We start from the raw sequence: 25,591 nt of genomic DNA on the forward strand, positions 1-25,591 counted from the left end.
GCCAATATATGTAAGAGATACATTGGTTTGGTCCGGAAAAGCAGGGCAACTGGAATCAAGGGCTTCCAGGTCATAGGTAGAGTCAAGGATTTTCTCATTGGCAGTTGGTTTAAAGAGTTAAATTAAAGAGTTTAAAGACCTTGACTCAATAGAAAGAATGTCTGGGTTAAGATAAGGGGTTGTGGAGACCAACCAACCCCTTATATTATGCAGAGGAGGTCTCCAGGTAGCTGACTTTAGAGATAATAGATTGTAAATGTTGCTTATCGGAGTTGATTTCTTTCTCCTAGACCAGGAAAAAAGAAGGAAAAGGAAGGGGATTCTCTTCAGAATGTAGATTTCCCCCAAAACAGTCAGCTTTGCAGGACTATTTCAGGACGTGGCAAATAAAACATATTTGGGCTTAAACTACTTTGATTTCCTTCTTTATCTGTCACGTGATGTTATGCCAGAGTCAGGTTGGAAAGTGAGCCACATTATATAGGGTTAAATAAAACCCCTTTGATGAGACATTTTGGATTGTAGGGTGTAACCCCCCAGGCCCCTTAGATATAAATTTGGTCAAGAGAAGAAAAAAGTCAGAGTTGAGTTCTCAAATGTAAGATTGCAATGACATTAGCTTCTACCACCTCTAGCACCACCTCCAAAAGACCTCTTAATAACCTCTTGGGCAGGATTATGTGACATCACTCACACTATGATAAAGGAGAATTTTGCTGAGTCATTTTATCCAAACAATTGTCCTACCCCTTTGGGACACCTAGTTGTAATTTGCGGGCACCACCGCTAAATGTCGCTATAGGTTACATAACTAAGTGGTCAGGAGTGCTCTATGTGAGTGTTGTTCTACAAGCTTTGAAAACTACCATTTAATCTCCTTATAGATTTGGAACTACATACCTTAAGTATTTAAACCCAAGAATTAAAAAGCCTTAAAATTGAAATTAAGATTTTTAAACAAGGCTGTAAAACACAAAATGCTCTTGATTTCTTCCTTCCATATGCCTTTTCCCGCAAATGCTGTTTCTGCCTGTCTAGTCACTGGTACAAACCAGGTAAACTGGTATTTAAAGGAACTCTTAACTGAGCAATTGCTTGACTCTCAGGCTTGCACCTTGATGGTTTTTCTTTCCTCCAAAGGTAAGAGATTAAGCAACAGGAGGAAATATGGGTCTCTTTGTTTTCTGTTTCTTGTGTCTATTATATTTCCAAGCTTATCTAAAATCCTAGACACTTTAATGTATTTTATTGATTTTATGAAAATATGCACATATTTTCATATGTTAACATTTCTGAAATTATGATGCTTTACATAATTAGTAGCAACATGCAATTATAATTGGTAGCACTTCTCTTTCTCAGTGATATCTCATAATCAACTTTTAATTTGATAAAATATTATATCTGATATTATAATGTATCCATCTGGATTTATTAGAGTTCAGGGCTGTCTTTTTTTTTTTTTTGAGCTTTTATGTTTATTCTTATTAATGATAGAAATACTGATATTCAAGTCAATTGGACTTCAAGTTATGTTTTGCTGTGAGAAGTATGGCAGTCAGTAGCTTACTACATTATATTGCATGTCATAACAGTATAAACTGGAAAAGAGTTGCATCATATTACACTGGTATATCATAGTACTTCATTATCCATGGGGCATATGTTGCAAGAACCCTAGTGGATGCCTGAAACCATGGATAGAATTAAGACCTATATATACTGTTTTTTTTTTTTTTTTTTTTTTACTGTATGATTCCATTTATATAAGATTCAAACACTGTCACAACAAATCTATGTTGACACAGTTTAGAGGAATGGTTTCTTTTGGGAGAGGTTAATGACTCATAGGAAGCATAAGGGGGCTTTCTGAGGTTCAAGAAATGCCCTACAATTTGATCTGGGTGGCAGTTACAGGGTTGTACATATATGAAAAATGCATTGATCTGTATATGTAATATTTGTGTATTCTGTGTGGTTATACATCAATTTTAAAAAGGAAAGATTGCCAAAGAAGATTCTCATTATGCTTTGACTAGTGGCAATATCACCGAACTGCATTGAAGAGACAACATTAATATAATCATATGTGTTCTGATATGTCTATTAGAGACAGGCATATTGCTATATAGTCACTCCTATTAGGTTCTATCCATAGTTTGAAATCCAAGAAATAAAAGCAAGTGTGGCTTTGGTGGCAATATCAGAATAAGGTAATTTAGGCACTTATCTTGGACTTTTACCTTTGTAAAATACTGAGTAGTTACTGTTAACTAGTTTAATGCCCATTACTGAAGAACTTGAGAATTATTTTTAAATACTTCTATCCTATTGGTTGTCTTTATTTTACCAGTAATTTTATTTATTTATTTATTTTTTATTATTATACTTTAAGTTCTAGGGTACATGTGCATAACGTGCAGGTTTGTTACATATGTATACTTGTGCCATGTTGGTTTGCTGCACCCATCAACTTGTCAGCACCCATCAATTCGATATTTTTATCAGGTATAACTCCCAATGCAATCCCTTCCCCCTCCCCATGATAGGCCCCAGTGTGTGATATTCCCCTTCCCGAGTCCAAGTGATGTCATTGTTCAGTTCCCACCTATGAGTGAGAACATGCGGTGTTTGGTTTTCTGTTCTTGTGATAGTTTGCTAAGAATGATGGTTTCCAGCTGCATCCATGTCCCTACAAAGGACACAAACTCATCCTTTTTTATGGCTGCATAGTATTCCATGGTGTATATGTGCCACATTTTCTTAATCCAGTCTGTCACAGATGGACATTTGGGTTGATTCCAAGTCTTTGCTATTGTGAATAGTGCCGCAATAAACATACGTGTGCATGTGTCTTTATAGCAGCAGGATTTATAATCCTTTGGGTATATACCCAGTAATGGGATGGCTGGGTCATATGGTACATCTAGTTCTAGATCCTTGAGGAATCGCCATACTGTTTTCCATAATGGTTGAACTAGTTTACAATCCCACCAACAGTGTAAAAGTGTTCCTATTTCTCCACATCCTCTCCAACACCTGTTGTTTCCTGACTTTTGAATGATTGCCATTCTAACTGTTGTGAGATGGTATCTCATTGTGGTTTTGATTTGCATTTCTCTGATGGTGAGTGATGATGAGCATTGTTTCATGTGTCTGTTGGCTGTATGCATGTCTTCTTTTGAGAAATGTCTGTACAAATCCTTTGCCCACTTTTTGATGAGGTTGTTTGTTTTTTTCTTGTAAATTTGTTTGAGTTCTTTGTAGGTTCTGGATATCAGCCCTTTGTCAGATGAGTAGATTGCAAAAATGTTCTCCCATTCTGTAGGTTGCCTGTTCACTCTGATGGTAGTTTCTTTTGCTGTGCAGAAGCTCTTTAGTTTAATTAGATTCCATCTGTCAATTTTGGCTTTTGCTGCCGTTGCTTTTGGTGTTTTAGACATGAAGTCCTTGCCCATGCCTATGTCCTGAATGGTACTACCTAGGTTTTCTTCTAGGGTTTTTATGGTATTAGGTCTAATATTTAAGTCTCTAATCCATCTTGAATTAATCTTCGTATAAGGAGTAAGGAAAGGATCCAGTTTCAGCTTTCTACTTATGGCTAGCCAATTTTCCCAGCACCATTTATTAAATAGGGAATCCTTTCCCCATTTCTTGTTTCTCTCAGGTTTGTCAAAGATCAGATGGCTGTAGATGTGTGGTATTATTTCTGAGGACTCTGTTCTGTTCCATTGGTCTATATCTCTGTTTTGGTACCAGTACCATGCTGTTTTGGTTACTGTAGCCTCGTACTATAGTTTGGAGTCAGGTAGCATGATGCCTCCAGCTTTGTTCTTTTGACTTAGGATTGTCTTGGCAATGCGGGCTCTTTTTTGGTTCCATATGAACTTTAAAGCCGTTTTTTCCAATTCTGTGAAGAAACTCATTGGTAGCTTGATGGGGATGGCATTGAATCTATAAATAACCTTGGGCAGTGTGGCCATTTTCACGATATTGATTCTTCCTATCCATGAGCATGGTATGTTCTTCCATTTGTTTGTGTCCTCTTTGATTTCACTGAGCAGTGGTTTGTAGTTCTCCTTGAAGAGGTCCTTTACATCCCTTGTAAGTTGGATTCCTAGGTATTTTATTCTCTTTGAAGCAATTGTGAATGGAAGTTCATTCCTGATTTGGCTCTCTGTTTGTCTGTTACTGGTGTATAAGAGTGCTTGTGATTTTTGCACATTAATTTTGTATCCTGAGACTTTGCTGAAGTTGCTTATCAGCTTAAGGAGATTTTGGGCTGAGACAATGGGGTTTTCTAATATACAATCATGTCATCTGCAAACAGGGACAATTTGACTTCTTCTTTTCCTAACTGAATACCCTTGATTTCTTTCTCTTGCCTGATTGCCCTAGCCAGAACTTCTAACACTATGTTGAATAGGAGTCGTGAGAGAGGGCATCCCTGTCTTGTGCCAGTTTTCAAACGGAATTTTTCCAGTTTTTGCCCATTCAGTATGATATTGGCTGTGGGTTTGTCATAAATAGCTCTTATTATTTTGAGGTACGTTCCATCAATACCGAATTTATTGAGCGTTTTTAGCATGAAGGGCTGTTGAATTTTGTCAAAAGCCTTTTCTGAATCTGTTGAGATAATCATGTGGTTCTTGTCTTTGGTTCTGTTTATATGCTGGATTACGTTTATTGATTTGCGAATGTTGAACCAGCCTTGCATCCCAGGGATGAAGCCCACTTGATCATGGTGGATAAGGTTTTTGATGTGCTGCTGAATCCGGTTTGCCAGTATTTTATTGAGGATTTTTGCATCGATGTTCATCAGGGATATTGGTCTAAAATTCTCTTTTTCTGTTGTGTCTCTGCCAGGCTTTGGTATCAGGATGATGTTGGCCTCATAAAATGAGTTAGGGAGGATTCCCTCTTTTTCAGTTGATTGGAATATTTTCAGAAGGAATGGTACCAGCTCCTCCTTGTACCTCTGGTAGAATTCAGCTGTGAATCCATCTGGTCCTGGACTTCTTTTGGTGGGTAGGCTATTAATTGTTGCCTCAATTTCAGAGCCTGCTATTGGTCTATTCAGGGATTGAACTTCTTCCTGGTTTAGTCTTGGGAGAGTGTAAGTGTCCAGGAAATTATCCATTTCTTCTAGATTTTCTAGTTGATTTGCGTAGAGGTGTTTATAGTATTCTCTGATGGTAGTTTGTATTTCTGTGGGGTCGGTGGTGATATCCCCTTTATCATTTTTTATTGCGTCTTTTTGATTCTTCTCTCTTTTCTTCTTTATTAGTCTTGCTAGCGGTCTGTCAATTTTGTTGATCTTTTCAAAAAACCAACTCCTGGATTCATTGATTTTTTGGAGAGTTTTTTGTGTCTCTATCTCCTTCAGTTCTGCTCTGATCTTAGTTATTTCTTGCCTTCTGCTAGCTTTTGAATGTGTTTGCTCTTGCCTCTCTAGTTCTTTTAATTGTGATGTTAGAGTGTCCATTTTAGATCTTTCCAGCTTTCTCTTGTGGGCATTTAGTGCTATAAATTTCCCTCTACACACTGCTTTCAATGTGTCCCAGAGATTCTGGTATGTTGTATCTTTGTTCTCATTGGTTTCAAAGAACATCTTTATTTCTGCTTTCATTTCGTTATGTACCCAGTAGTCATTCAGGAGCAGGTTGTTCAGTTTCCATGTAGTTGAGCGGTTTTGATTGAGTTTCTTAGTTCTGAGTTCTAGTTTGATTGCACTGTGGTCTGAGAGACAGTTTGTTATAATTTCTGTTCTTTGACATTTGCTGAGGAGTGCTTTACTTCCAATTATGTGGTCAATTTTGGAATAAGTGCGATGTGGTGCTGAGAAGAATGTATATTCTGTTGATTTGGGGTGGAGAGTTCTATAGATGTCTATTAGGTCCGCTTGGTGCAGAGATGAGTTCAATTCCTGGATATCCTTGTTAACTTTCTGTCTCGTTGATCTGTCTAATGTTGACAGTGGAGTGTTGAAGTCTCCCATTATTATTGTATGGGAGTCTAAGTCTCTTTGAAAGTCTCTAAGGACTTGCTTTATGAATCTGGGTGCTCCTGTATTGGGTGCATATATATTTAGGATAGTTAGCTCTTCCTGTTGAATTGATCCCTTTACCATTATGTAATGGCCTTCTTTGTCTCTTTTGATCTTTGATGGTTTAAAGTCTGTTTTATCAGAGACTAGGATTGCAACCCCTGCTTTTTTTTGGTCTCCATTGCTTGGTAGATCTTCCTCCATCCCTTTATTTTGAGCCTATGTATGTCTCTGCATGTGAGATGTGTCTCCTGAATACAGCAGACTGATGGGTCTTGACTCTTTATCCAGTTTGCCAGTCTGTGTCTTTTAATTGGAGCATTTAGTCCATTTACATTTAAGGTTAATATTGTTATGTGTGAACTTGATCCTGCCATTATGATATTAACTGGTGATTTTGCTCGTTAGTTGATGCAGTTTCTTCCTAGCCTCGATGGTCTTTACATTTTGGGATGTTTTTGCAATGGCTGGTACCGGTTGTTCCTTTCCATGTTTAGGGCTTCCTTCAGGGTCTCTTGTAAGGCAGGCCTGGTAGTGACAAAATCTCTAAGCATTTGCTTATCTGTAAAGGATTTTATTTCTCCTTCACTGATGAAACTTAGTTTGGCTGGATATGAAATTCTGGGTTGAAAATTCTTTTCTTTAAGAACGTTGAATATTGGCCCCCACTCTCTTCTGGCTTGTAGAGTTTCTGCCGAGAGATCTGCTGTTCGTCTGATGGGCTTCCCTTGTGGGTAACCCGACCTTTCTCTCTGGCTGCCCTTAAGATTTTTTCCTTCATTTCCACTTTGGTGAATCTGGCAATTATGTGTCTTGGAGTTGCTCTTCTGGAGGAGTATCTTTGTGGCGTTCTCTGTATTTCCTGAATTTGAATGTTGGCCTGCCCTACTAGGTTGGGGAAGTTCTCCTGGATGATATCCTGAAGAGTGTTTTTCAACTTGGTTCCATTTTCCCCCTCACTTTCAGGCACCCCAATCAGATGTAGATTTGGTCTTTTTACATAATCCCATACTTCTTCAGGCTTTGTTCATTTCTTTTTCTTCTTTTTTCTTTTGGTTTCTCTTTTTGCTTCGTTTCATTCATTTGATCCTCAATCGCTGATACTCTTTCTTCCAGTTGATCGAGTCGATTACTGAAGCTTGGGCATCTGTCACATATTTCTCATGTCATGGTTTTCATCTCTGTCATTTCATTTATGACCTTCTCTGCATTAATTAGTCTAGCAGTCAATTCTTCCACTCTTTTTTCAAGATTTTTAGTTTCTTTGCTCTGGGTACGTAATTCCTCCTTTAGCTCTGAGAAGTTTGATGGACTGAAGCCTTCTTCTCTCATCTCGTCAAAGTCATTCTCTGACCAGCTTTGATCCATTGCTGGTGATGAGCTGCGCTCCTTTGCAGGGGGAGATGCACTCTTATTTTTTGAATTTCCAGCTTTTCTGCCCTGCTTTTTCCCCGTCTTTGTGATTTTATCTGCCTCTGGTCTTTGATGATGGTGACGTACTGATGGGGTTTTGGTATAGATGTCCTTCCTGTTTGATAGTTTTCCTTCTAACAGTTGGGACCCTCAGCTGCAGGTCTGTTGGAGATTGCTTGAGGTCCACTCCAGACCCTGTTTGCCTGGGTATCAGCAGCAGAGGTTGCGGAAGATAGAATATTGCTGAACAGTGAGTGTACCTGTCTGATTCTTACTTTGGAAGCTTCCTCTCAGGGGTGTACTCCACCCTGTGAGGTGTGGGGTGTCAGACTGCCCCTAGTGGGGGATGTCTCCCAGTTAGGCTACTCAGGGGCCAGGGACCCACTTGAGCAGGCAGTCTGTCCGTTCTCAGATCTCAACCTCCGTGTTGGGAGATCCACTGCTCTCTTCAAAGCTGTCAGACAGAGTCGTTTGGGTCTGCCTCTGCAAAAGAGGTTTCTGCAGAGGTTTCTGCTGCTTATTTTGTTGTTGTTGTTTAGCTGTGCCCTGTCCCCAGAGGTGGAGTCTACAGAGACAGGCAGGTTTCCTTGAGCTGCTGTGAGCTCCACCCAGTTCGAGCTTCCCAGCGGCTTTGTTTACCTACTTAAACCTCAGCAATGGCGGGCGCCCTTCCCCCAGCCTCACTGCTGCCTTGCGGTCAGATCGCAGACTGCTGTGCTAGCAATGAGGGAGGTTCCGTGGCTGTGGGACCTTCCCGGGCAGGTGTGGGATATAATTTCCTGGTGTGCCCCTTTGCTTAAAGCGCAATATTGGGGTGGGAGTTACCTGATTTTCCAGGTGTTGTGTGTCTCAGTTCCCCTGGCTAGGAAAAGGGATTCCCTTCCCCCTTGCACTTCCCAGGTGAGGCAATGCCTCGCCCTGCTTCAGCTCTGGCTGGTCGGGCTGCAGCAGCTGACCAGCACCGATTGTCCGGCACTCCCTAGTGAGATGACCCCAGTACCTCAGTTGAAAATGCAGAAGTCACCGGTCTCCTGTGTCGCTTGCGCTGGCAGTTGAAGACTGGAACTATTCCTATTTGGCCATCTTGCTCCGCCCCACATGTTCAGGGCTGTCTTAAAGAGTTGTTTGACACAGGAACTTTGTTTTCTAATCAATTTAAAAAATTTTTTTCATTTTATTTTATTGTATTTTTAGATAGAGTCTTGCTGTGTTGCCCAGGCTGGAGTTCAATGGTGTGATCTTGGCTCACTGCAACCTCCACCTCCCAGGTTCAAGCGATTCTTGTGCCTCAGCCTCTTGAGCAGCTGTGATTACAGCCATGTGTCATCACACCTGGCCAATTTTTGTATTTTTTAGTGGAAACAGTTTCGCCATGTTGGCCAGGCTGGTCTTGAACTCCTGGCCTCAAGTGATCCACCTGCCTTGGGCTCCCAAAGTGCTGGGATAACAGGCATGAGCTAACGTGCCTGGCGTCTAATAAAATTTTGTAGGGAGTTAAGAGTGGAAGAGATAATAACATTTATTGAATGTCCAGTAGATGTCTGACCTATGCACTTTGGGAATATGATGTATTTAATACTCATATGCTAGAAAATGGGCTTTTTTTGGTTGCTATTTTGTGGGTGAGAAAACCGCTGCCTAGAAAGGTCAGTAACTTGTACAACTTATAACTTGTCATACTACCAGTATGGGTCACTGTTTGAAATGGTGTATTTCTGATTATAAATCTTATACTTTTCCTACCCTGTTACATTGATATTTTAGGATATACCACTTCCCTTTGACACCAGAACATTTTTCTAACATATAGAACTCAGCCCTCTTTGAATAATGTAGTTTTCTGACAACCCTTTAAAAATGTTGATTAAAAATATTTGATTAAACAACCTAAGAATGATTTTTCTGAACTCTAGTCTCAATCTTTGTGATCAAAAGGTTAGAACCAGACTCAATGTCTCTGAGAGGTGAATTGCTTCTCCAGAGAGTAAATGGTGCTCTGCCAGAGATAGCATGGGGTGTGTCAAACTCATCTAGAGCGTTTGGATCCCCTTAGTCTTCTAGTAGACCACTTTAGGAGACAGTTTTCAAAATGCCTTGAATTGAAACAAACACCTCCCATCCCCCAACCAAAAAAAAAAAAAAAAAAGCCCAAGGAGTATTTCCTCCAAGTCTCTTTCTTACAGAAAGCGAGTTTATCAGCTCTGTGTTATGGTTTCTATTAGAGTCCACAAGTGTCCTGAAGATCCAGGCTGTAGACGAGATGCAGTTGATAGGAAACACTTAGTCAATGTCCCTTTACTTGCCAAGGGGCAAGGCTGAGAAATGAAAGCAACTTCCTTTCGTACGTCTTCTTTGCTTTGACAGTCCTCTGCGTGCAAGTGGCACTCACTGGTAAAGACAAGAAGGGCAGAGAGAGAAGAAAATAGCTTACTGATTATCACTGTGTTTGCACAGGCCAGAGGTACCTAAATTTCAATTCCCAGCAACTCTCAGAAACTGCTGAAATGCATTGCCTTTTAATTCCCTACCTCATATCCTGAAGGGCATTTCTTGTCTACAGGATGTACTTATGTTTTCCATTTTCAATTCTCCTTTTACAAGTTCCCCTCATTTGTAAATCTAAAAACAAAACATTAGCAATCTGTCAGAGGTTCTGTTCCATTCATTTGTCTAGGGATTTATTATCGAAATACTTTTTATATCAGCAACTTAGAATCTTACGATGATAATAAATATTCTGTTGTCCCATTTCACAGTGATTTCTCAGATAGTGGGCATATGATTACAACATGTACAGGAAATAATAGCTAAAAATTCGAGATCACTAAGGTGTGAGTTGATTACCATTGTTTAAAATTTCTTTGTCTTAAAGATGATACTATATATGCTGAAGCAATTTTGAAATGATATATTTAACTTTCAATCTCTTAAGGGACATAATGACTCTATTATGTGTTATCTGGTTGAAAAGCATTGAATGAAAACTATTTGCACCTATTCAGAGCCATCCATCCATCGTCAAAGTGATCACTCTGGGAAGGAAGGCCAAGTGACAAGCCATGAGGCTTTTTATTTTATTTCAAATTCTTGGACATTCCAATGTAAAACCAATGAGAGTATGGGTGTATGGGGCAAAACGTAAGACCAAAGTCACCCTATATCTTTCTGAATACCAAAATTAGGGACCTCTTTCAGTTCTTATGTGGTTTCTTAGTTGCATCTCACTCATTTGTTTAATCATTTATCCCTTCAATCATTCTACAAGTATGTATTGAACGCTAGCTATGTGTCATGTACTATGCCAAGTACAGAGGATACGCTGTCAATATGACAGAGTCCCTGTCTTTGAGGAACTAATATTCTATGAGAGTTACAGGTAAGTAGACAGTTAAGTGTATGGTGATAAGCACTATGATAGGGATAAGTATGATGTGGTGGGAGGAGATAGAAGATTTTAGTCCTGATTTGGGAGACTGGGAGGGATTGTTTCTGCAAGTACTCTCCTAGGCTTGTTCTTTGACAACCTTCTCGTCTGGCAGTTCCTACTCCTCCGACTACCTTTTCTCAATTTCCTTGGCTGGCTCTTTCTCTTCATCTTAATAAATATCAGTGTTTTCTCGGGCTTACTTCAGTTCCTTATTTCTTATCATTAAACACTTTCCTAGGCATTCTCAGTCATATCTGTGGCTTTGACTATCCTTATACACGGTGCCTAACCATATCTCTAATCAGCCTTACACTGTTAAAGTAGCGATTCATTCATTATTTTATCAAACAGCCATTGGCTATATGTTATGCACCTGGAGTGTCAGAGATAAATAAAGTTGCCTTCATTAGCACTCACTGAGTTTTCAGTCTAGCTAGCAAGAACTGCGTAAGATATTACAAAATACATGAGAACAAAGGACTTTAGGAACACAGAGAGAAACCACTAACTAATTACCCTTGGGGAAAAGGAGAGAAATATTTTCGGAGGGAACTGGCCTTTGACCAGTTGATTAGGGGAAGGGATTTTTAGGCAGAGGAAATACAATAGTATGTGCAAGGACTTGGCAGTCTCCTTGGCTTGTCCAGATAACAGTCTACGGGTTTGTGGCTAGTTTATAGGATTCTTACACTGTAAGGATCTAGTGTAAGAATATAGCCTGACAAAATAAGATGTAGTCAGATTGTCAACAGATACCATCCTTGGATGCAAGTACAGTAGGCACTGCGGAGCCGACAGAGATCAGTAAACTGGCAAATTGCAGAATCCCATTTGGTTTAGGTAGACATTGTGGTAGGAATGTAGAGGATGGACTGGTAGCATGGAAATCTGGTAGAAAATGAAATAGGAGGTGACTAGGGTCTGAACTAAGGCAGTGGCAAGGGCAATGAGAAAAGGAAGCTTTATGATTTGAGAGTCTTCTATAGTAGCATCAATAGGATGTGATTTGAGAGAAAGGTAAGGAAAGGAGAAGAGTCAAAAAAGATCGTGTGATTGAAAGAGTGAATACATAGTCTCACCATTAACCAAGATATGAGCAATTGGAGACAGATTTGGAGTAGAGAACTATGATATGTTCAGTTCTGGACAAGTCGACTTGTAGATACTTATGGGACATTTGAATGGAGATATGTAATAGGCAATTAGAAATAATGAATTTGAAGCTTGGGAGGGGGACCAGGGATGGACAAACACATTTAAAATGAATATCATTTAGTTAGTAGTTGAAGCCATAAAAGTGGTGGGTTATGTTTATATTCAACAAATCTTTAGAAATATCTACTATTTAAATATCTTTTAAAAATATCAATACATTTAAAAAAATCTATAGCTGTTGGATCATTTAGAGTAGCAAAGTATGGCCCGGTGTGGTGGCTCACGCTTGTAATCCTGGCACTTAGGGAGGCTGAGGTGGGCAGATCACTTGAGTACAGGAATTGCAGACTAGCCTGGGCAACATGGCAAAACCCAATCTCTACAAAAAATACAAACAAATTAGCTGGATGCGGTGGTGTACGCCTATAGTCCAACTACTTGGGAGGCTGTGGTGGGAGGATCACCTGAGCCCGGGGAGGCCGAGGCTGCAGTGAGCTGTGATCGTGCCACTGGACTCCATCCTGAATGACAGAGTGAGACCCAGTCTCAAAAAGAATAAAACAAAAAGTAGAATAGGAGAAGCATGGCTTATGGCATGGTCACTGCTCCTGAGACAAGGAACATCATAAATGCAATATAAAATGAAAAATGTTATTATAGAAGTGTGTACAAGTATCGAATTGGCACAAAGAGAAATGAGATCACAGGAAGGATGGGGTAGACAGGGCAGAGAAAAGAGAAGAAAACCAAAACAGAACTTAGTCAAACTTCTCAAAGAATTAGCCTCACAGCCTCATCATCTCTTGAGGGCACACATATATCTCATTCTTCTCTATCCTCCCAGCAGTACTCGGCCTAACCCTGGAACATAAATGCTCAGTATTGTTTGTTTAATAAATGGGCCCAGGGCAGTTGGTAAAGAATGAAAGACAAAAAGAAGCATGGGATTTCCCCAAGCCCTGGGGAACACGTGAATCATTTCTTGTTAGCCGTTAACTTGGAGAGCTTGTGCAGGTGAAACTCAAAATAAACCCCGAAGAAATGAAGATGCAGCAATTTAGAATGAGAATAAGGACTCCATCTGTCAGTGCTCTAATTATGAAATGTGTTTATGGCAAACCAGACCTTTTTATTTTTATTTCTGGTGTGCAGTAAAATTGTGTAGCCATCGATTTTCTGTCAAACCATCACTTAGAGAGTCTGAGATAATGCCACATCACTGTTCATTTACTAATGACAGTGCTGAGCTTTTCAACAGGAACCCATCATACTGGGCCTGGCAACCTCCATTCTTGTTGTTTAAATGATTTGTAATAGCTAGTAATTATGAAAATGTTTTTCTTCCTTGACCTTCTCCCTCCTTTCTTCCCCACCTGCCGAATTTGCAGCTTGGTATTTCATCAGCTTGGATTACAAATGAACATAGTTTGGTGGGTTTTTTTTAAAAGATGGATCTATTTAGGTGTATGTTAATATGCAGAATTACTATGAAAAAGGAAAAGGAAGAAAACGTTGTGGTAAAAGGCTTATGATAAAATATATTCCCCTATCCCACGCCCCCACTCCAACAGGAAGGATCTTTCTCGGGGTTCAGCACTTTCAGCTTCATTGCCTGACTGGTCATCTGTTTCATTCTCATCTTTCCTGAGAATTTTGAAGGAAGGAATCTTATCATCAAGCACACACAGCTACGTTTGAGACTAATGCACGTTTTAATCCTACTCACACCCATCCCCACAAATAATTGCAATTATGGTATAATGTTTTTCATTGTTTTATCTAATTGACATTTAGTTTTTCGAGTTAAAAACTATTTTTTCCTGATTCTATTCTATCTCTTGCTGCAGAAAAGATAATGGTTTCTGGAGGGTGAGCTTTTTGGAAGCTCCTTGAGTGTTTTTCTCAATAATTCAAACTTGCAAGCATAACCACATGTGCATGTGTGTGCGTGTATGTGTATGTGTGTGTATGTGTGGGTGTGTGTTGAAAATGATCATCCGCAGCACTTGTCTTTCCTCTCAGGCACTGCATGGTATTCACTGTATAAGTTATTCAGGTAGTTTAACCAGGAGCATGAGAATTTACCAGTATATACTAATTCAAAGATCAGGCCAGGCAAGGTGGTTTACACTTGTAGTCCCAGCACTTTGGGAGGCTGAGGTGGGCAGGTCACTTGAGGTCAGGAGTGCAAAACCAGTCTAGTCAACATGGTGAAACCCCTTCTCTACTAAAAATACAAAAGTTAGCCTTGCGTGTTAGCGAATACCTGTAATCCCAGCTACTTGAGAGGTTGGGGCATGAGAACCGCTTGAATCTGGCAGGTCAAAGTTGCAGTGAGGCAAGATCGCTCCACAGCACTCCTGCTTGGGAGACAGAGTGAGACCTTGTCTCAAAAACAAAAAAAAAACCACCCCCAAAAAACCCCACAAAGATCATTTGAGGAAGAGAAGGCCAAGCCCTCCTCCCTGCTGTCATCCAGTTGCTCTAGAGCCTGAGCCTGAGCTTTAAGTAAGTATGTAGTTGTTTCCTTGCTTACCAAGCCACCGCTGTGTGCTTTAGTGGCACAGATATATCCCTATAAATAGGCATTTGTGAACTCTGTAGGGTAAGTGTGGTTGGAGACAGAGATTCTCAGAATTCTCAGAAATTCTTATTATAAGAATCACTATTATTTATACAATACACATCACCTTAAATTCTTACAAAATACTCTAACGTAGATGCTCTTGTTCCCGTTTTACAGATAGGGAGTTCAGGCTCAGAGAATTTCAATGATAAGCCCCAGTCCATATAACAAGGGGCAGAGCTGGGCTTCATCCATTTCCCTTCCATTAGGTTACCCTATTTCCTAGAGGGAGTCCTTTGACTCACCCTCACTTTTATGTGAGCATCTTTGAGGATGATGTCAAGTTGCTAAGAGACATTCGGTAACCATGGCTTTCTTCTCAGTTCTTTTGAAAGTAGGTGGTGATGATGTGCCAGGTTGGAGGGAGTGGGGAAGGAGGTGACAGAGGATGAGACTCTGGAGAGAGTAGCAGCCAAGAGCTGGCTAAGGCTATGTATTTTCTCTGTTCACTTCAAACTTGAGTATGAAGAGTCAGGAACTGAGAATCAGGTTAATGCAACACTTCTGTGTACATCAAGGAAACACACAGTATTAAGGATGAAGGGGAATTGGGATAATTAATTTGGAGAAAAATCCTTACTGTCTAAGAACTTATGACTGTGGTGGGTTACACCAGTAATTTGGAAGGAGCTACTCTCCTCAAGGGCATTAACTTTAGTTCCAGGGGGTCTATAACCCCATGTAGTGTTAGCAAATGATATTTCTTCCTGTGAACTATTTTCTTTATTCCTTGCTGCTTTCTTTGGCTTTACCTTGTGCCAGACCTGAAAATCTGGAGCCGTCCGCCCAAGTCCAGCCCCCTCCAGAGCACAGTGGCAGGGTTCCAATTCCTTATGGCAGTGAGTGTGAAGACATTTCTGCATGCAGGGTAATACTTATGGCTTTGTCAGCTGTTGGCGCCAAAGACATGAGCTCGAGATGGTCAAAGAAACTTTAGTGGAAGATGAATGTTTATTTAGAATGATATCTAAGGAGCCAAGTTATAGTGTAACCTCTGGGAAGTAGTCCCCTGCTAGTCCAGAACATTGCCTGAGAGAAGGAATTTTTGGTTCAGCAGTATCCAAGGGTCAAATATGACCGAAGATATTGACCATTTGCCTTTAGAGTTACTGTTTACCTCAGAAGGCCTTCTGGCTGCTCACACTTTTGTGTGTGGTATGCATCTTCTCCTCTTTACTGATTCCATCTGAAGATGTGGTGATTGACAGGCTTATGTGTTTGTTTTCACCTCCACGCTGACTCCATGACTCAGAATTGATTGATCATCACCCTGGCCTTAGTATTAATATTTATTTCTGGAAGAGTAAGAGCTAGATCTTTCAAGTTTTCAATACGGTTACTTTATACAATGTATTTAAAACTTATGATGTTTGTCTCATCCTCATAATAAACTTCCAGGTGGGCAGAAAAGAATATTATGCTCCTTTGAAGACCAAGTGTGGTGATTCAATCAAATTTATGAGAATAATTGGTCGGAACCAGGACTATAGCAAGGTTTTTCTGATTCCTAAATCTGTATCCGGGAGCAGACAAATTATAACTTGCAGGTCAAATCTGGCTGACTGCCTGTTTTTTTTTTTTTTTTTTTTTTTTTTTTTATGGTCTGTGAGCTAAGAGTGGTTTTCTCATTTTTAAATAGTTGTAAAAGAAAAAACAAGTGCATAATATTTTATGACACATGAAAATGATGTGAAATTCAAATTTCAATGTCTGTAAGGCTTTATCGGAACATGGCCAAGCTTATTTATTCACGTATTGTCTATCCCCTCTTTCAAGCTACAGTGACAGAGTTGAATAGTTGTCATAGAGACCTTATGGACCTCAAAGCCTAAAATATTTACTATCTGGCCCTTTACAGTGAAAGTTTATCAACCATTGAAATAGAAGATCAATAGAGGCCCCAGTATATACTCCCTGTATTACTTTGCTAGGACGGCTGGAAAATGTTTTTTGTTTGTTTGTTTTTTTGTTTGTTTCTGTTTGTTTTTTGAGATGGAGTCTTGCTCTGTCACCCAGGCTGGAGTGCAGTGGTGCTATCTCAGCTCACTGCAACCTCTGCCTTCTGGGTTCAAGCAATCCTCCTTTCTCAGCCTCCCAAGTAGCTGGGATTACAGACCTGTGCCACCACACCCAGCTAATTTTTATATTTTTAGTAGAGATGGGGTTTCACCATGTTGCCCAGGCTGCTCTTGAATTGTTGATCTCAGGTGATCCACCCGTTTTGGCCTCCCAAAGTGCTAGAATTACAGGTGTGTGCCACTGTGCCTGGCTATTTTGTTTTGTTTTTGATTGACTCTTGCCCTGTTGCCCAGGCTGGAGTACAGTGGCATGATCTTGGCTCGCTGCAACCTCTGTCTCCCAGGTTCAAGCAATTCTCCTACCTCAGCCTCCTGAGTAGCTGGAATTACAAGTGCCCACCACCATGGCTGGCTAATTTTTGTATTTTTAGTAGAGACAGGGTTTCACCATGTTGGCCGGGCTGGTCTTGAACTCCTGACGTCAGGTAATCGGCCCGCCTCAGCCTCCCAAAGTGCTGGGATTACAGGCATGAGCCACTGTACCCAGCCTGGAACGCTGGAAAATGTACTGCAAACTGGGTGGCTTAAAATACCAGAAACTTACCATCTCATGGTTCTGGGGTCTAAATGTCCAAAATCAAGGTGCCAGCAGGGATGGGCTTTCTCTGAGACCCTGGGCAGAATTCTTCTGTACCTTGTGCTGGCTCCTGGTGGTGGCCACAATCCTTGGCCTTCTTTGTTTGTAGGTGCATCTGTCCAATCTCTACTTCTGTCCTCACATGGTTCTCTTCACCTCATTTGCCCTCTGTGTGTGTGTGTCTGTCTTCAAATTCCCCCTTTTTGTAAGGATGCCAGTGTTACTGGATTAGTACTCACTCTAATTACTTCATCTTAACTGGGTCCTCTGCCAAGATCCTATTTCTAAATGAGGTCACATTCACAGGTACCAAGGGTTAGGACATCAACATCTCTTTTTTAGGGGATACAGTTCAACTCATAAGACTCTTTCCACAGTAGCGCGTTGTCCCCTTGTTATCATTTATCATTTGTCTTTTCCTGCCTTCCTCCCTCTGTTCCTCCTTTCACCTTCTCACTTTCTCCTTCCTCTTGCCTCCCTTGCCCTATTCACTGTATATTTGACAAATATTTATGACATCCCTACTGTGTTCTCATTCTTATGCTCAACACTGTGCTCACGTATAGGGTAGAAAGATGACTAACAGTTGGTCTCTGGTCCTGGTGAGCTTACAGTGCAATGCACAAGATAAATCACCTGTGGTGAGTTTTGTAACAGGGGTTTGTATAAAGTACAGTGGAAATTTGAAGGGATCTTAAAGATTTAAATTCCTAAATATTGAAAAATAATATTTTGAAATCATTGACAGTTCCTATTATTTAATGTACCACAGCTGTGACTTAAAAATTATAGATGCTAATATACACTGAATTTTAATGTTTATAGATTTAGGGAGTACAAGTGCAGTTTTCTTAAGTGGACATATTGCACAGTGGTTAAGTATGGGGTTTTATTGTGTACCCATCACCCAAATAGTGTACATTGTACCAATAGGTAGTATTTCATCCTTTATCCCCCTCCCTACCTCCCCACACTCCCTCGCACCTTTTGGAGTCTCCAGTGTCTATTGTTTCACTCTGTATGTCTGTGTGTACACATTGTTTGGCTCCCACTTATAAGTGAGAACATGTAGTTTTTGACTTTCTGTTTCTGAGTCATTTCACTTAGGATAATGGCTTCCAGTTCCAGTATAGAGTTGCCTTACCATTCTTTTTTTTTTTTTTTTTTTAGATGGAGTCTCGCCCTGTCACTCAGTCTGGAGTGCAGTGGCGCAATCTCAGCTCACTGCAACCTCTGTCTCCTAGGTTCAAGCGATTCTCCTGCCTCAGCCTCCCGAGTAGCTGGGATTACAGGAGCCCACCACCATGCCCAGCTAATTTTTGTATTTTTAGTAGAGATGGGGTTTCACCATATTGACCAGGGTGGGCTCGAACTCCAGACCTCGTGACCCGCCTGCCTCGGCCTCCCAAAGTGCTAGGATTACAGGCATGAGCCACCTCGCCCAGCCCCTTACTATTCTTTTAAAGTCAAAATGTATAGAAATATTCCACTTCTCTGCTTCAGTTCTTTCAACCCTTCTTCCTTATAGCATTTACAATGTTAGATTAGGATACCCAGCAAGCCTGAGTAGAGGCCTTGTGCCTGGTTTGTTGTATTAATGTTGATGGCTTTAGAGAGACTTGGTCTGCAGCTTTGTGGGATGGAGCCGGTCACCATTCAGTGCTTTTGTCCAAATATGTTGCTTTTTGTTGTGTCTTCTTTGAGACTCTTTGTTGCTCTGCTCTCTGCTCCTGGCACTAATTGGCCACATTCAAACACTGTTGTGAAGTGCGTGAAATGTGTTTTGACAGCTTCTCGTCCCCTAGCCCCAGAGCTTAGTGTCCTGCTGGTCTTTCAGGAACCTCCTTGCCAGGGTCAGAGGCACATATTAGTTAAGAAAATTTGGGCAAGTCACTTAATCTCTCTTTTTCTTAGTGTCCTAAAATGAGATTAATAACTACTTTATAGGATTGTTTGGAAGTTCAAGTTTAACAACATGTGTCTGGCTAGGCGCAGTGGCTCATGTCTGTAATCCCAGCACTTTGGGAGGCCGAGGTGGGCTGATCACTTGAGGTCAGGAGTTTGAGATCAGCCTGGGCAACATGGTGAAACCCTTTCTCTACTAACAATACAAAAATTCGCCTGGCATGGTAGTGGGTGCTTGTAATCCCAGCTACTCAGGATGCTGAGGCAGGATAATCACTTGAACCCGGGAGGTGGAGGTTGCAGTGAACCAAGATCGCACCATTGCACTCCAGCTTGGGTGACGAGAGCAAGACTCCATCTCAAAAAACAAAACAAAACAAAACAAACAAACAAAAAAAACCAACAAAAACAAACAAAAAAACGGAAACAAGCAAACAAAAAAAACTGTGTGTCAAGGGACTTTAGAAATGGAAAGTATATAAATGATAAATGTCAGGAGGTATCATTAGGATTGTTACTAATTAAAATTATGCTCTGGAAATTCCAGAGATATTTTCTTCTTTTGTGAGGCATAGTTATCATTGGTGTTAACTTGCTTTGGGTATAGCTTAGACTACTGGTTCTCTTTTTTCTTTTTTTTTTTTTTTGAGACAGAGTCTCGCTCTGCCCCCAGGCTGGAGTGCAGTGGCCGGATCTCAGCTCACTGCAAGCTCCGCCTCCCGGGTTCAGGCCATTCTCCTGCCTCAGCCTCCCGAGTAGCTGGGACTACAGGTGCCCGCCACCTCGCCCAGCTAATTTTTTTGTATTTTTAGTAGAGACGGGGTTTCACCGTGTTAGCCAGGATGGTTTCGATCTCCTGACCTCGTGATTCGCCCGTCTCGGCCTCCCAAAGTGCTGGGATTACAGGCTTGAGCCACCGCGCCCTGGGACCATCAGCTGTACCTAGAAATGTGTTAGAAATGCAAATCCTTTGGCTTTGCACCATCCCTTCTAAGTTGGAACCTCTGGGGGAGGGGCTTAGCAGTCTGTGGTTTAAGAAGCTCTCCAGGTGATTCTTATGCCATCCTCTGAAGTTTGAGCTCCTTTCGCTTTAAGCTGTGCCAAGCTGGATATAGGTGGGCTCTGATGTGCTGATGTTTTTCCATCTGAGCTTCCTTTAGCATATGGAAGGGGTTCTGTAGGCATAAATGTGTGCCCCGAAGATTGAGCTGTCACAACATGCCTGCCACTGATGTTTGCCATTTTTCAGCATAGGAACAGATCCTAGGATTGCAGGTTCTTGAAGCACCACCTTTGCTAAGCACAAATGAATCAGGGATTTTGGTAGGGGTCCAGAGAGGGGGTTTTAAAGTGCTCCCTGAGTGAGAAAATACCAGTTGGATGAGATGACTGGTAAACTATTCTGTGAAATTCTGTAGAGCTGCTCTGAGCTTGGTTCCTGTTCTGGCTACTTCTGAATACCAGGTTTCTGTCTTTTTTCTAACATCCTTAGTCTTCCTCACATGAACACCCATCTATTAATCAGACTGGGGCCTGCTCCTGCTCTGCCAGGTCTGAGAAAAAGCCGGGTGTTCACTGTGCACCCTGTATTTCCCATCATGCCCCTGGATTGCAGCCATGCCATGTCTGTTATGATAGGAGGACAGTAGTTACATGGGTAAAGTGAAAACCAGAGCGGTACATTTAATGAAGGTGGAAAAGGGGAAGTCGTGGGAAAATCATTGGGGGGATCATGGTACTGTCATGTTGATTCACAAGGGAAGAGGCACGTGGTAGGTATTCAATAGATGGGTATTGAATGAATGAATGAGGAATGAATTTGGAGTTTGGGGAGCTAACCAAGCTACTTAACTTCTGAGCATCTATCTTATCCCAGATGAACAGACATTATGCCTTGATTGAGTGAACTATTAGATATGTTTAGTTTTAAATGCAGACATAAATAGATTTGATCTTTCAGTAGTCTGAATTTCCTCCCATCAGCTTTCCCTTAATTATCCACAAGTGTTCCAAGCCTTCATTAGCTAAATAGGATGCAGATGATGGTCATTAGTCTGGGATATAAATCCTGCTGGCACATTCAATGGCTTTTCACTTGGTTAATTGAAATTTTCAGTATTCATGGACTACAAGAAAACACTGTAATTTTATCATTTATTTGGTGGTATATTTTTTCCTTTGGCTGATGTTTTATAATTATGCAGTTTTTAAAGAAGAATGTGAATGCCATACTTTGCCTGGAGGGAACACCACTGTATCCAGTGTGTATTTATCAATACTGGTCTACTAAAGCAATGAAGACCTAATGGAAATTCATACTTTGTCTAGAAATCCTAGAATTGGCTGGCTAAACTGTCTAAGAAAGCATCCAAGTGATGTGCACTTTGGGGACTCATTGATTCAAGTGTAAGAGACTTCCAAATTGTTAGTAATGTGATAGGTCTAGTCTTGACATCTACCAATGAGTAAGAAATCATCCATTGTGTCTGTGAGGTGCAAGTTGCAGGTATCAAATGGAGGTGCTTTATGGAGACATCTTTCCTTTAAATGGCTCTTAGCTTTCAACTGTATTTGACCATTCATCAAACCTACCTGGCCTCTGTCTGGTGGTATCTGGCTGAGAGTGAAAACCACACCCAAACACAGATACATACATATATAAAGGAACAAATAGTACCTGAAATAAAATTTCATAATATTGCTATCTTAGAGATTCAATTTCTGAATTTCTTAATTTTATAATTCGGTACTTAAGCAATTCTCTTGCACATGACTGTTCCAATTCAATGAAGTATGTGTCAGATGTTTGCTGTTTTAAAAATGTAAATCTTAGTTACCAGCATTACATAACAGAAATGGACACAGTAGAGATAGAATAGATTTATTTCTGTTTCTCTAAATTAAATTTAATGGGAATTAACAGCATTGTAAAAACTTTCAGAGGTAAACTCTCCCTTAAAAAAAGGAGTATAGGACATATGGATTTGGCTGGTTGTGGTGGCTCACACCTGCAGTCAAAAGTGCTCAGCACTTTGGCAGACTGAGGTGAGAGGATCACTTGGCCCAGGAGTTGGAGACCAGCCTGGGCAACATAGTGAGACACCATTTCCACGAAAAATTAAAAAAAATTAGCCAGGCATAGTGGTGCATTCCTCTGGTCCCAGCTACTTGGGAGGCTAAGGTGGGAGGATTGCTTGAGCTCGAGAGATCAAGGCTGCAGTGAGTCATGACTGAGCCACTGCACTTCATTCTGGGTGACAGAATGAGACTCTATCTCAAAATAAACAGATACATTAACTTTTAGAAAGAATATATGAGATCTCTTTTCAGTGCTCAATCACTTTGCAAAAACATTTCCGCCAGTGAGAATTGGGTAAGCAACACACCTTCTGGAAGTGTCTTTTTGTAGGCTGGACTAAATGAGCCACCAATTACTGATCTCCTATGTGTGGGGCTTTCTGTCCAAGGACTTATTAGGGACTTTTTTTTTTTTTTTTTTAATCCCAGTTCACTTTTTCTTTTAGGTTAGTTTTCCCTTTCTGCCCACTTGGAATATTTCTACAAACAGTTATTAATGTTAATTTATGGAAGATATGTTGAAGTACCTGTCTTCTAAATTAACCACTAATGTGTCTCAAGGTCAAATATAAAGGCATTTTATAAGTTACGCTTTTGTGAATCACCCATTGTGATGGTTAACTTTACATGTCAACTTAACTGGGCTAAGGGATGCCCTGGTAGCTGGTAAAACATTATTTCTAGCTATATCTGTGAAGTTGTTTCTGGAAGAGATGAACATTTGAATCAGAAGATTGAGTGAAGATCTGCCCTCACCAAGGTAGGTGGGCATCATCCAATCCATTGAAGGCCCAAATAGAACACAAATGCAGAGGAAAGTGGAATTGGTTTCTGTTTGGGCTTGGACATCCATCTTCTCCAGCCCTCAGACATTGGAGCTCTTGATTCTTGGGCCTTCAGACTTATGCTGGTGGCCTCCCTCCCCCTGCCTCTGGGTTCTCAGGCCTCCAGGCTGGGGCTGAGTTACACCACTGGCTTCCCTGTGTCTCCAGCCTGCAGATAGCACATTGTGGGACTTCTCAGCTGCCGTGATCACATAAACTGATTCTCATAAGAAATCTCTTGTATATCTCTATATATCCTATTGGTTCTATTTCTCTGGAGAACCCAAATTCATCTGTGAAATTCTCTCTCCTGTAGATAATCAGGAGCTGACCATGTTATTTAGTCAGATATGCTGTTTTATCAGAGGATGAAGAAAAGAACTAAGCAGTATGCTCACTGATTTCCAAACAATGTGTCTGATAAAATCAGGTCAATTTTCTTCAAATTGGCCAAGGCTCTCATGACCTAAAAGGAAATGGATATGGGTTTCTTCATTTCATAGCAAAGAATTCAAGACCCCAAGGCCAGTGATCCACTTTAAGCTCACAAGGAGGTCTGTTAAGAAGGGACAAGAATTAGGCCCTAGACTCCTGAGCAAATTTGCTTTTCTGTTCAAAGGCTGTATCATAAAAGACCAGCAAACTTTTGACTATAATATGGGCTCATGTTCAACTAGAGTCAATCAGCCACAGCCGGGATCTGCCCTTGGCAAAAGTGTGTCAAAGTAAAGTAGATTGTAGTAGACTTGGCAATGCTGTGCACAGAGCTCCCTGCTGCCAGGAGTCCTGCCAGCTGACTGCCCTCAGCTATCAGTCCTCCCAGGAAATTGCCCTTGGCTGGAAACAGTCATGTTGCCCAGGATCATGCTGCCTTCCCAGGGCAGACCTCTGTCTCACTCCAGCTTGGGATGACTTTACCCCGCTTCTGAGCTCTCCATTTTGTTGGATGAGATCTTTCTTGAGTCTGCACCATGGTCCAACTTCTTTATCTTCTCCATCCCACATCCTTCCCTATCTTCCTATAAGCGGTGATCTCAGGAACACTTCCTAATAAAGCTTCTGCTTGCTAATTTCCAACTCACAGTCTGCTTTTTAGGGAACCTAGCCAGTGACCTGTGTCTTTAGATTGCTTACCATCACTATGAATGTCCAATATCCTCATGACTTAAGTCTTCATTTCTCTCCTATCAAAATCTGCTTTTGAAATTATGTAAAAAAACAGGCCGGGTGTGGTGGCTCATACCTGTAATCCCAGCACTTGGGGAGGCCTAGGTCAGGAGTTCGAGACCAGCCTGTCCAACATGGCGAAACCCATCTCTACTAAAAATACAAAAATTAGCCGAGCGTGGTGGTGGGCTCCTGTAGTCCCAGCTACTTGGGAGGCTGAGGCAGGAGAATCACTTGAACCCAGGAGGCGGAGGTTGCAGTGAGCCAAGATCATGGCACTGCACTCCAGCCTGGGCGACAGAGTGAGACTCTGTCTCAAAAAAAAAAAAAAAAAGAAATTATTAAAAAAAAAACCCCAAAACTCCAAGGTATAACAATATGCTTTTGGAAGGCATCTGATAAACTCATTCCCTATCAGGTGTAATAGACCAATGAACTATAATACGTGAAGTGTCCAATTTTCCCTTCTGCAGTGACCTCCCCCCAGTACCCTATTAGTTTGTCTATTATGAGTCAAAGCCTTATGCTAAAAACAGAGCTCTAATAAGTGAAATTTCAGGCATTAGTATATAAATGGTCAAAAGAGAGGTCTTACCTATCTAAATTCTTTTTGGGAAATTGCTAAAACTGTCCATGTATAATACTGTTCACTTCATGCTGGCCATCCCACTAACAAGATTAGGAGTTGATGCTCTAAAAAAGTCACTGTGCTTTATTGTGCATGTGCTCCTGTGACAAACCCAGCATCATGCCAACTTTGGTGGAGGTGACTCATTAGGAATTTCCTCTTTAGTAGAAAAATATTGATACAATCATCAAGAAAGTCACAGCATGGTCAAGTCACCGTGTTTTGAGTCTTTCATTTTCAGTAATTAAAGTGAACATGTTATCAGAAGGTTTAGAAAGCCCACCCAAAGTCACAATAGCTGCAGTTAGTAAACTGAAATGCCAGTTAAAGTCTTTTGAAGCAGAGAATGAAATGAGACTGACCAAGCATATATGTAAACTCCCCTTAGAAAATGGCTAAAGTAAGGAGATGGACTCTCATTGACCCGTGTCACCCCTCTTTCACACTCATTCCAAGTCTTGAGATTTTGCATATGTTTGCCCTTTGGCTAAAGTGTTTCCTTTCTACAAATACAACATTTAAAATTACTTATGTGTGTGTGTGTGTATATATATGTGTGTGTGTGTGTGTGTGTATATATATATATGTTACACTGAAGCTAATTTCACCCATCTCTGACTCTAAATTTTCCTCCACACATGTTTCTCAGGTCACCTGAGACTGTTCT

This window comes from Trachypithecus francoisi, unplaced genomic scaffold (assembly GCF_009764315.1).
Source record: "Trachypithecus francoisi isolate TF-2019V2 unplaced genomic scaffold, Tfra_2.0 Lachesis_group1, whole genome shotgun sequence".
Taxonomy (NCBI): Eukaryota; Metazoa; Chordata; class Mammalia; order Primates; family Cercopithecidae; genus Trachypithecus; species Trachypithecus francoisi.